Source organism: Mustela erminea, chromosome 14 (genome assembly GCF_009829155.1).
Source record: "Mustela erminea isolate mMusErm1 chromosome 14, mMusErm1.Pri, whole genome shotgun sequence".
Lineage (NCBI taxonomy): Eukaryota > Metazoa > Chordata > Mammalia > Carnivora > Mustelidae > Mustela > Mustela erminea.
In genome coordinates, this window is record NC_045627.1 from 58,386,209 (window position 1) to 58,399,086 (window position 12,878).

Here is a 12,878-nt window from a genome sequence, read left to right on the forward strand (position 1 = left end):
TTCTGAAATTTTGGTCTTCATTCCCCCTAAATTTCTTAAGCCTTTATCTTTGCCATTGTTTTTCACTGTTTTCTTTAGGTAAGAGATGGGCAGATTCTGTAATCTCATGTTGATGTTAGCCAGTCTGCTTCAAAACTAGATATGCTATTTGGCTCTTAGCTTTGTAATATATACTTCTGGATGTGGGTTTTATCACCCTTGAAGTATAATTCTTTAAATAAAGAATGTAAGTATACAAAGTAATTTTCAAACATAGCTTTCAAATGAATGGTACACTGATTAAATGATGAAAATCCCTGGTTGACAATTCAGTCAGGCAGCACTATTGATAAATTGAAAATCAGTGGGGCACAAGAAGGCTGAGGCAAATTTTGCACTAATATATTCTGTATGAAAGACATTGAAAATGTAACCAGCTTGCAACCGAAACAAGAGTGACATTTTTTTCACCATCAAATATTTGCCCACTGTGTATAAGGCATTCTGCAAGGAAAAACAGAGTTAATAGTAAAGAAAATAATTATGTAAGCTGTTTGATCAAGATCACTTGCTTACTGCATAAAAATATAAGTCCAAAGTTTTGTTTTTATTTTTTTTTTTAAGATTTTACTTATTTATTTGAGAGAGAGACAGTGAGAGAGAGCATGAGCGAGGAGAGGGTCAGAGAGAGAAGCAGACTCCCCGTGGAGCTGGGAGCCTGATGCGGGACTCGATCCCGGGACTCCAGGATCATGACCTGAGCCGAAGGTAGTCGTCCAACCAACTGAGCCACCTTTTTCTGGTCATTCTTGCCAGGACACTCCTAACATTGTCCAAATCCCAGTCCAAAGGCACCCCATTCTCATGTTTTTTTGTTCAAAAATGGAAATTACTATTTGGCTAGGCAACATTAGGTATCTAGATCTTTTCTCTGTTCTCTTCTACCTCCATGAAAGAAAGACTGGTCTAGCTGTACTTACAGAAGGATACATAAATCTTTGCCCCTCTGTCTTTCCGTAGGATAGTTTCTACCTTTAGTTGACTTCTTCAGGTGAAGATACTGAAGGCTTCTTTTAAATTGCTGATTTTTTTTTTTTAAAGCACTATTCTCTTGGAAGAGACCAAGAAATGTCCTAAGTCTGAGCAAAAACTCAGGAAATTTAGATTTCCTAGACGGGTCTGATGGGGGCCAAGGTTCAGGCACTATAGATATGGAAAGGGGAGAGACTAGGACTCAAAGACAACCCACATAAGATAATTCAGCTTCCTTTAAGATTATGCCTGTGGTTGGCTCTGCTCCTTAATACTTACCATGTGTTACTTAACCATTACCTATTTAATATAGCATCATACATTCAGCACTCACTGAACAAATATAAACCAACATTACATTTTCCATGTTTATCCCACTCTCTTTCTGGTGCAAAAGAACCTTCTACCCCCACTCATGAATTTAGTGACTGATACATAAATCACTTAAAAATGAAACTTAGCGGGGTGCCTGGGTGGCTCAGTGGGTTAAGCCTCTGCCTTCGGCTCAGGTCATGGTCTCAGGGTCCTGGGATTGAGCCCCGCATCGGACTCTCTGCTCAGCAGGGAGCCTGCTTCCCTTCCTCTCTCTCTCTCTCTGCCTGCCTCTCTGCCTACTTGTGATCTCTGTCAAATAAATAAATAAAATCTTTTTTTTAAAAAAATGAAACTTAGCTTTTTTTCTAATGAATATGTTAAGATAATTAAGTTTTCATCTTACCTTAGGAGTATATTTGTTTTTTAAAATCTGGAAGAGGGCGCCTGGGTGGCTCAGTGGGTTAAGCCGCTGCCTTCGGCTCAGGTCATGATCTCAGGGTCCTGGGATCGAGTCCCTCATCGGGCTCTCTGCTCAGCAGGGAGTCTGCTTCCTCCTCTCTCTCTCTCTCTGCCTGCCTCTATGCCTACTTGTGATCTCTCTCTGTCAAATAAATAAATTAAAATCTTTAAAAAAAAAAATAAAAATAAAATAAAATCTGGAAGAAAGCAGATTCCCCCCCTCTTTTTAAATTTAAGATTTTATTTTTAAGTAATCGCTACACCCAGTGTGGGGCTCTAACCCACAACTTGGAGATCAAGAGTTGCATGCTGTACCAACTGAGCCAGCCAAGCCCCAAAAAGCAGTTTTTAAAAATATGAAGTTTATTTTCAGTATTAATGAAGTATGTATATATGCTTTCTACATCCTGGGGCAGGGAAAGGAGAAGAGTAATTTGGCTAGATAGGAGGAAAGCTAAAATGCATCATAAATTTGTGAAGAGAAGGGATCTGGATACCATAAAAATCAACCGGGATATGGAGAAGATAGGCAGGTAATTCACATGTGGAATCCTAAAAGCTAAAAGATCATTGAGTTTCACCACTTACCTGGTAATAAACATACACATACTCTTCTACCTCGAAATCCTTTCTAAATAACCCTGCCAAATAGTTGTCCAAGTAGTCCTTGAACATCCAATTTGGGGGATTAACTACTCTTCAGAAGCTGTGTTTCCATATAATGTATCACTCTATCACTTTCTTCCAGAGAGGTTAATTTACTTTCTCTATACCTTGGCTTCAGTCACCACTGCCTTTGTGCAAATTAGAATTGGTATCCCTGTTAAAAGGAAAAAGTCCTCCAGAGTTGTCTGTTTTATATGAATTAGAAAAAGTTTACTTTTTTTCCAGCTGGACTCAACCCTCTCCAAGGCACATAGTTCATCAAGTGAAATGTGGTCTAGATGTCCGCCCTTCCCTGCTCCCCTCCCCTCTCCTCTCCTTAGCTGGACACTGGGATGTAGCAAGCAGTCTGAGGCAGTCTGTATATGGCAGTTCTGCTTAGGGTCATACAGAGAAAAAGCAAATCTTCATCCACAAGTCAGTTATATGAAAACTGCTCTTATATCCTTTCAAATCTTCTGAAGGCCAGACATCAACAATGCCTCTTACTGTTCTCATGTGATTTGATTTTGGATCCGAAGCTCTTCTTTGATTAAACTGGTTTGACTACCTTCTGTTTAATGTCTGATACCCAAAGTTGACTACAGAGATACCCAGGTATGGGGGGAGCCAGTATAATCTGCATTAGACTGTTAAATATATTATCCACAGTCTATATTTCATTACTAAAGCCCAAACTAATATTACTTTTTTTGGTTGCCAGAGTATACTCTGGAATCATTGAAGCTGTGCTCTCTAAAACTTGTATATCTGTATATTTGTGTGTGTGTGTGAGTGACTGTGATTGTTATGTTCTGTTTTTCTTACCCTATACTTGTGTGGTTGGTTTTTGTTTTGGGATTTTAAAGTTATGTGTATTGAATTTTAAGATTGGTTTCACAACTAACCTATTGAGGTCTTTTTATATCAAAATTTAATACCTTCTACAGATTTGTAATCATGCTTATTATATATTTGACAAAGTTACTAGCAAAATGTTGAACAAAATCTTATATCTATATCATGAGATACAGTACATCAGTGGTTCTCAAAACCTGATCCCCGGATGAGGACCCTGGGAACTTGTTAGAAATATGAATTGTTGGGTTCCATCTGCTGAATTGGGAACTCTGGTCATCAGACCCCCTAGGTGATTTTCATGCACAATCAAGTTTGAGTACTACATTATATGGACCTTCCCTTCATATTGACTTAGATTCATTATTCAGGATTTAATGGGGTTTTTTTCAGCCAGTTAATAATTCCCTAATTGAATCTAACTCATGGTTTTGCTCAAAGTGTTTGTCAGATGCCTTCCTGGCATATCGGGGTAATAATGACCATTGGATTTTTCTTATTAATCAGTCTATTCTTTAAAAGAAGGAAATGATATTACTATGATTCTTCATAAACCCATATTGACTCATAATAATTATTTTCTCTTCAAGAGACTCAGAGATCATTACTTAAAAGAGTGTGACTGGTTTTTGAAACTAACATAAAATCTTACTAGTCTGTGTTGTACTAGTAAGAGATCCAGAGTCCAAGGAAGTCAGGTAGCAGGGATCACGAATTAGAGACCATGAACCATAGAGATCCTGGGCAAGAAAGGCTTACAGCAAAGGCTTAATTAAGCAATAGGAGGTGGGCATGAAATATAAGCACCGAGAATGGCCTTTATATGGGACACCTAGGTGTCTCGGTCAGTTAAGCTTCTGCCTTCGGCTCAGGTCATGATCCCAGGGTCCTGGGACTGAGCACCAAGTGCTCCCTGCTCAGTGGGGAGTCTGCTTCTCTCTCTCCCTTTGCCCTTCCCCCTGTTTGTGCTCCCCTTCCCCTCTATGTCTCTAAAGTAAACAAAATCTTAAAAAAAAAAAAAAAAGAATGGCCTTTATTCTAAGTTAGATCTTCCTTTAATTGGGTTTGATCAGAAAGCAGAATATTTATTTTTCCATCCTCATTACTTTGTGAAAACATTATACATATATTTCCTGGCCTCAGATTGTCAGTCTACAGGCAGAAACAAAAAGGGCATCTCATGAAAGTTGGGAAGATGGGAAGATGGAAGTAATTTCAGTTCTGTCATCATTCAACCATGTGCTTTTAGTTTTTGTTTTATTTTTCTGGTGGTGAAAGAATTAGCACTGATACATCAGTGTGATCCTTTATTTTTTTTAAGCAATTTTTGCTAATATTCCTTGTAACACACATACTTGTGAGTTAAATTGGGCTTGAGCTAAAATTTCAGTCTGCAACTGACTTTTTTCCCATGTAAAGTCAACTGATTCATAGGAAGATTCATTTATTCAAATGTCCAATGAGAATCTATTACCTGGTATATTACCTGGAAATCCAAGATGAGTCAAGCTTCAAAGATCTCATAGACTGGTTGGGAAGAGACAGACATGTAAATAACTATAATAGAACATAACGGTTCTTTTTCAATAGCAATTCTTTATATAAGTACATATTACTTGTAGTGGAGAGGGAGCAATTCTTCATTCCACAGGATGGAGAAGATTGACTATAACAGAAGTGAAGTTTAAGCTGGGTCTTAAAGGATAAGTAAGATTTCATCAAAAGCAGGGAAGGGCATTCTGAGCCGAGGGAATGGCATAGACAAAAACATTATGGTGAGAGAATGCTAAGGGACTCTTCAGACAGTTTTGTTTGGTGTCTAGACTACAAGATGAATGATGAAAGCATTGCAAGATATGGCTGGAAAAAGTTAGATGCCTGAATGCTTGGACTTTATTTAATAAGCAATGGAGAACCACTGAAGCTTTTTAATAAGGACTATGATATGATGAAATCTGTCATGGAAAGTTAATTCTGTGTCATGTGGAAACTGAACTGAAATGAGATACTGCAAGTAGGCAAACCTGGTAAGAAACTATGGAACTTTTTTGTGAAGGATAAAAAGAGCTTGAGTTTGGACAGTTGTAATGAAGAGGATGGATTGCAGACATTTTGGAGGAGAAAATACAAAGAATTATTAAGTAAAGGTACAATTTGGTATAATTAAGATGGTTAGAATCACACAGTGAAAGAGAGAGAATGCATCTCATGATTTCGGGATTGGGGGCAGGTGAGAAGAGGGAGAAGGAGATGGAGGATGGAGAAAGGGGGCAGAGAGAGAGAGAAGAGATTTAACATCCAGGATAGATAATTAAATCCAACATAGAATTTGTAATTACGGCACCTTATAGAATGCTGTGTTCACAGCATACTTGTTGAAAAATGAACAAGTCTCTATAATTTACATCTGTCTCTCTTAGAGCTCTGCCTTTGTTGTCAGAAAGTTAAGGCCAACTGATACACCATACTTTAACTCAAGACCATTTAGGATCTTGATACAGATAACAGATCATTTATAAAAATTCTTCACAGGGGCGCCTGAGTGGCTCAGCGGGTTAGATCCTCTGTCTTCGGCTCAGGTCATGATCCCAGGGTCCTGGGATCGAGCCCCACATTGAGCTCTCTGCTCAGCAGGGAGCCTGATTCCCTTCCTCTCTCTCTGTCTGCCTCTGCCTACTTGTGATCTGTCTGTCAAATAAATAAATAAAAATATTTTAAAAAACAAATTCTTCACATATTTGATGACTATGTTTAAATAACCCTTTAATTCTTACCTGTTCTGAGCTAAAGAGTTAAAGTTTCTTTAATATATTCTTAGGGGATTGTTTTTTAATACCCTTTTGGTCATTTTTCTTTGGATCGTTTTCTTTTTTAACCCATACTAGGTCAAACTTGATAAAATGTCTGAGTTCAGAAATGTAGAATCATACATGAATTTATGTAGAACTTTTTAAAAAAAGATTTTATTTTTTAAGTAACCTCTATATGCAGCTCAAACTCAGCTCCGAGATCAAGAAATACACACTCTAGGGGCACTTGGGTGGCTCAGTGGGTTAAAGCCTTTGCCTTCAGCTCAGGTCATGATTCCAGGGTCCTAGGATCGAGCCCCGCATCGGGCTCTGTGCTCGGCAGGGAGCCTGCTTCCTCCTCTCTCTCTGCCTGCCTCTCTGCCTACTTGTGATCTCTGTCTGTCAAATAAATAAAATCTTAAAAAAAAAAAAAAAAAAGGAAAGAAAGAAAGAAAAGAAACACACACTCTACTGACTGAACCAGCCAGGTGCCCCCTTATGTAAACTTTTAAAAAAATTCTTTCAAATCAGTCTTACAGTAGTCTGAACATATGTCAGGAAGTTGAGACCATGGTTCCAGTTCTGGCTCTGCCTGCATTTTGGGCAAGTGGCTTTGAAACCATTCAACAATTAAGAGGCATCAATTTTTTCTATAAAATATGGGATATGGAATTGATAATTTCCAAGATGCATTCTAGTTTAAGATTGGGAGGCAATAAAATTTGAGGAAAACAAAAGTGGGGCTTTGGAATCATACATTCATTAATTCCTTCTTATCTACTATATGTTTGGTATTTAGGCAACATAGTGGTAAACAAAACAAAAGTCTTGGGGTTTAAGCTCTGGGGAGACAATCATTAAATAATTGCACTAGTAAATATGACCGTAAATTGTTAAATTCTATAAAAGTATAGAATACTATGAGAAAGTATAAGAAGTTAATCTAATTTAGATAAAAAGTTGTATAGATTAAGAATACAAGATAGAGTCTATGCATGATGAAGTGGATACTTTTGATTAACTTGACCATATAATCACAGTGCTGCTAGAGCTACCTGATTGGAGAAGTCAGGAAGGCATCCATTTGGAATTTCAAAGGTAGCCACCCTGAAAGCTGCACAGAACCTTTGATCCTATATTAGACTTTGTATAACTTCAAGAGAAAGTGCTTCTTAGTTGGAAGAGCATTTGGCACATTTGGTGTGAAGCAGATGTTCTAAATCTGTATGTGTGCTTTTGTTTTATCCTTATTAAACACCTATTATATATTGGAGCCCAGTATAGATTCCTTATAAAGGCAAATGCATAGAGGAAAATATCAAAAGGTACTCTAAGGTTTTTATAAAGGTATCTCAGAAATCCTTTACATCACTAACAAAATACAGAATATTTCCAAAGCATCAGGCAATCAGAAAGAGTTGAAATACCCCAAAATAGATCTAGAATGTCCTTTTTCATACATTCTGTAAAAATATCCAAATGAGGTTATCCCCTCTTAAGAGTTTAACATCTTAAATCCATAGATATTAGAAAAGCTCCAGGTTGAACTGGTCTCTGTTTCAATGGTAAGTTATTGAGGAATAAGTGAATCTCTAGATATAAAGGCTTGGTCTTTTTCATTTTGGATAAAGGCTTAGCCTACTTAAAAAAAATAGATGAGGCTTTTTATAGATCGTGTGTGTGTGTGTGTGTGTGTGTGTGTGTGCACAAGCATGTGCATGTGTGTTAATGGCTTTGACCTCAAGGCCTCTTATTTTAACCTTGAGAAAAGACCTATATCTCCAAATAAAAGGATTCAGGGGAAGTCATGTGTATATATGCCATAGAACAATATTTCAGTGTCTCATTTTAGAGTACACTGGATCCTATTACACTATTTGCCTCACTGAATTGGTCCTGGTTTTAATAGCACTTACGGTATCAGATTGAGCCTACTTTGCCCATATTCCAAGAAAAAGAGATGAGTAGATATGACTTTATATAAATGTGAGGGTCATTTGGTCTTAGAGGCTTGCATCCCATTGCTGCCAACCACTTGTAACAATAAAAGTCTGAGAATCAAGAACTTTTAAGACCCCGGACTCCCAGTCATGAATTCTTCACCGCCAGAAAAACCACTAGATGGTGCTCTTAGTCATTCCTTCTAATGACAGAGCTGGTCCACACTGGATACCTTCTTTGCCTAGCCAAAATCTGTGTTCTGAATAGCTACTTTAAATCTTCAGATCTAGCGAGAAATAAAATTATAAGGAACCTCTTCAATATGCAGACTACTAGTATTCATTTTCAATCATTTATTTAGTTACAAAATTATTCCATTTTATATGCCCCTGCCTTGTCATCCACACACAGTCTTGAGACTAGCCTAGCCTCCTCACGCTTTCTCTCAATCATTTGTCAGTCTTTTGGTCTGTTTGCTCTTAGAATCTTCCCCTTCCCTCTACCCTGGACAGTTCTGAATATCCTTGTTGATGTTTTCCAAATAATGCACATTCTCTGCCTTACAGTAAAAATAACTGTCTGCCTAGGACAAGATTGTTCAAGGACTCATACCTTCTGCATTTAATTTCAGGGAAGATTATTTTTATGCCAGAATAAATACTTACAGCCTGACGGCGGTTTTTTGTTTTTTTTTTTTTAAGATTTATTTATTTTAGGGGCGACTGCGTGGCTCAGTGGGTTGAGCCTCTGCCTTCAGCTCAGGTCACGATCCCAGGGTCCTGGGATCGAGCCCCGCATCGGGCTCTCTGCTCAGCAGGGAGTCTGCTTCTCCGTCTCTCTCTGCCTGCCTCTCTGCCTACTTATGGTCTCTCTCTGTCTAATAAATAAATGGAATCTTTAAAAAAAAAAAAAAAAAGATTTATTTATTTTAGAGAGAGCGTGAGCCCAAAGCGGCAGAGGGAGAGAGTATCCTGAAACAGGCTCCCCACTGAGCAGGAACTCTTGATCCTGGTCTGGATCCCAGAACCTGAGATCATGACCAGAGCCCAAATCAAGTGTCAGATGTTTAGTTGACTGAGACTTCCCTCACAGCCTGAGTTCTTAGCAGTTTTTGTACCCCCATACCAAACTCTATACATCTATATGTGATCCGAAGAATGAAATTTTTTTGTTATATATACAAATAACTTGTGTTTTTGCCTACAGATATTCTTTATTCTCTTAAAATTTCAGAGATGGCCAATTTGGAAGACATTTTTGTCATTATAATCACAATTTACATAGCATGTATTATTTTTCACTTTCAGTTTCTTCTAAATTAATTCAGACTTGTCTCCTTCCCAGTTAGGCTGATACAGCAAAGTTTTATTCTGTTGTTATAAATGACCTTCTCAGTAAGATCAGATCTCCATTTCTAGCCTTTCTTTAAGGATATTTTTAAACTTTGGGTTATTGATTATTATAAAGTTCCATATTCTAGCAGAAAATACGAGGAAATAAGTATGTCATGAAGTCATATTGTTTTCAAAAAAGAAGTGGTTAAAAAAAATGGTTAATTAAGAGAAAAAAAACCCCAAAGATTTAGAATAACTTTATTTAAAAAAACAACAACAACTAACTTTAGGGGCACCTGGCTGGTTCAGTCAGTAGAGCATGCAACTCTTGAACTCTGGGTGGTAAGGTTGAGCCCCATGGTGGGTGTAGAGATTATTTAAAAATAAAATTTTTTTTAAAGAAACTTTAGAAAGCCTGGAAACTACTTTTTCCTCCTGGAAATTATTTTTAAATATCTTATGGGAAGACCAAGATCAATGTATGTTTTTTAAAAATATCCTTCATATCCTTCATGGCATGGCTAAATGACCCAGACACAGATATCCTAACAGGAAAGTAGGCATTATTAAATAAAAATAATAAAAAGATGACCTAAGAGGGGTGCCTGGGTGACTCAGTCAGTTAAGTGTCTGCCTTCAGCTTAGGTCTTAATCTCAGGGTTATGGGAGAAAGCCCAGAGTCAGGCTCCCCGCTCAGCAGAGAATCTGTTTCTCCCTCTCCCTCTGCCCACCCTTCACTGCTCATATGCGCTCTTGCTGTCTCCAATAAATAAATAAAGTCTTAAAAAAAAAAAAAAAAAGATGACCTAAGGGAAAAGAACATAGAAACTCCTAACTATGACAAATCATATATAAAATAAGGATCTGGAAGAGCCAAGAGAGAATCTGAGGGCATACTTACAGGGATCCCAAACATTAGTATTCAGTTATTTAAAATTCAAAGGTTGAAATCTAGCTCCAGAATTATTGGGACCGTTAGACAATATTAATAGAAATGAGTTATATGTATTACTATTCATTCGTTCAACACATTTACTGAATATTTCCTATACACCAGACATGGATTATATAAAGATAAAAAGATGTGATCTCTACATCTCACAGCTTCTTGTTTAGTGGAAGAACTCACAATTTAGTTTTAATTGATAAAAACATTAGGGATATTCTCAGCCATCCTCAACTATTTTGAAATAAATGCAATATATATACACAGAATGTTACAGCTTTACAGTGCATTAGCCACATGTGGCTATTAAATTTAACTTAAAAATTCAGTGCAGATAGAGAACATTTCCATTATTACATTAAGTTCTTTTGGACAGCTCCATTCATGATCTAATCAGCAAGTTATATATCAATTACCAGGACTTGATAGCATTCCTTTAGAATTTATCTGTTCATTTGTTTATTTCCTTCATTCGTTTAAGAAGCTTTTGTTGACTACTCATTATATGTCAGGCATTGTGCTAGGTTATAGGGATGTAGAAATGGAAATATATTCTCTACCCTCAGGGAGTTCATGGTCAGGTGGGAAGACCCAGACAGGTAAACAATTATAAGATAGCAAAATGGGTGATGTAGTTAGCCTGTGCACAGGAAATTGTAGTGAGAACACAGAGGAAGACTAACCCAGCATGCAAGATAATGGAAATCTTCCTCTGAAGGTGATGATTGAATGGAAGGATGAGTAAGAGTTATCTGATAGAAAAGAAGCTGAGAAAGGCTGCCCCAGGCAGAAGGATCACAGATACTGTGCAAAGAGACTGTGGTGTATTCAAGGAAGTGCAGGTAGTTTGGCGTGGAAAGAGTTTAAGGTGCCTCTAGGGAAGGGGTAAGAGATGAGACTAGAGAGATAGACAGAGAGACCTTATTTGTCTTGCTTTATTATGAAGATGATGGGGAACCAATGAAAGACGTTGAACTATGATGTGCCACAAATTACAGTGATACCTTAGATAAATCACCCTAGGAGTAGTGGATGGAAAGGTAGCAGGGAGACCAGATAGGAGTGTGTGTTAGCATCCAAACAAGAAATGAGAATAGCTTGAACCAAGGTAGAGACAGATTCAGGCTGAAGATATTTCAGAAGATAGAAACAACAGGATTGGCTGAATTTTAGGTTTAAAGACAGAAAAAGCCCCAAGTGCTATGAAATAGAGAGTTGCACTTCCATATTCATTAGTTTCTTGTGAGAGATAGGATAAAAGGTGAAAGGTAAATACTAATGCAGATTCTGGATCAATGGATTGAATGCTAGGAGACCTGAATTAGCTATGTGATCCTGGGCAAGTCATTTTACTTTTACTTTTCCTAATTTGTAAAATGAAGGACTAAGGGATTTTCACGCCAAGCCTTCAGGGTGTCTGGTGGAGGTTTTTTGTGTTTTTTTGGGTTTTTTTAAAAGATTTTATTTATTTATTTGACAGAGAAGAATCACAAGTAGATGGAGAGGCAGGCAGAGAGAGAGGGAAGCAGGCTCCCTGCTGAGCAGAGAGCCCAATGCAGGACTCGATCTCAGGACCCTGAGACCATGACCTGAGCCAAAGGCAGCGGCTTAACCCACTGAGCCACCCAGGCACCCCTGGTGGAGGTTTTTCAAAGGGAGTGTCTCTTTCAGCTGCTAAGATTTTATGCTCCGTTGTCTGCATGTCCTGTTACTAAAATAAATTATTGTGATAATCAAAGTAGGTGGTGTGTGAGAAACTGCTTTGTAAACTATAAAGTGGTATATAAATTTGTGGGACTATTATAATTTCGACACTAAACTCTGGCTTAATGCCAATTAATGGAGCTTAAAACTATAGTGCCTTAAACAGGAGCTATGAGAAAAGAAAACGACAGATTATTTTCAGTGCAGAAAAATTCTGGGAGATAAAGTAGATAATGATTCTAAATGTAATCAAAATTGAACTTATTTTTTATGCCTGATATATAAAGTAAGTCTCCCTGTGTTAGAGGAAGTATTTCTTTTCTCTTTTTTTAAAGATTTTATTTATGTATTTATTTATTTGACACACAGAGAGAGATCACAAGTAGGCAGAGAGGCAGGCAGAGAGAGAGAGGGAAGCAGGCTCCCCACTGAGCAGAGAGCCCGATGCGGGGCTCAGTCCCAGGACCCTGAGATCGTGACCTGGGCTGAAGGCAGAGGCCCAACCCACTGAGCCACCCAGGCACCCTGGAAGTATTTATTTTCTGTGTATGTATATGTATATGTTGAGGTGGTAGAAGCTGAGCCAACATTTACAGTCTTGATTAGAGACCACTAGGGATTCATAGTTAACTGTTGCTTGGGAACAGTAGCCTGAGACTGGGGCCAAGAAAGCCAGCATGCTAGGTAATGTTAAGAAAACTACTTTTTAAATTCAAAAATACCTTTACTTTTAATAGGTAATTGTAGTTTTGCTTATTATTTTTTAATTAAGACCTGTTGGTACTAGAGAAAGACAACTCAGTTATTTGGGACATCGTTAGGGGGTCACTCTAACCCTAACCATGGGACATGATGGGGTCACCACAGTATGAAAGCATG

General features: G+C 37.8%; 1 protein-coding gene across 6 annotated transcripts in view; it reads left to right on the plus strand.

Annotated features, from left to right (window-relative positions):
• EXOC6 (exocyst complex component 6) overlaps positions 1-12,878 on the plus strand; it is a 243,418-nt gene that overhangs the window by 187,777 nt on the left and 42,763 nt on the right. The window lies entirely within an intron of this gene.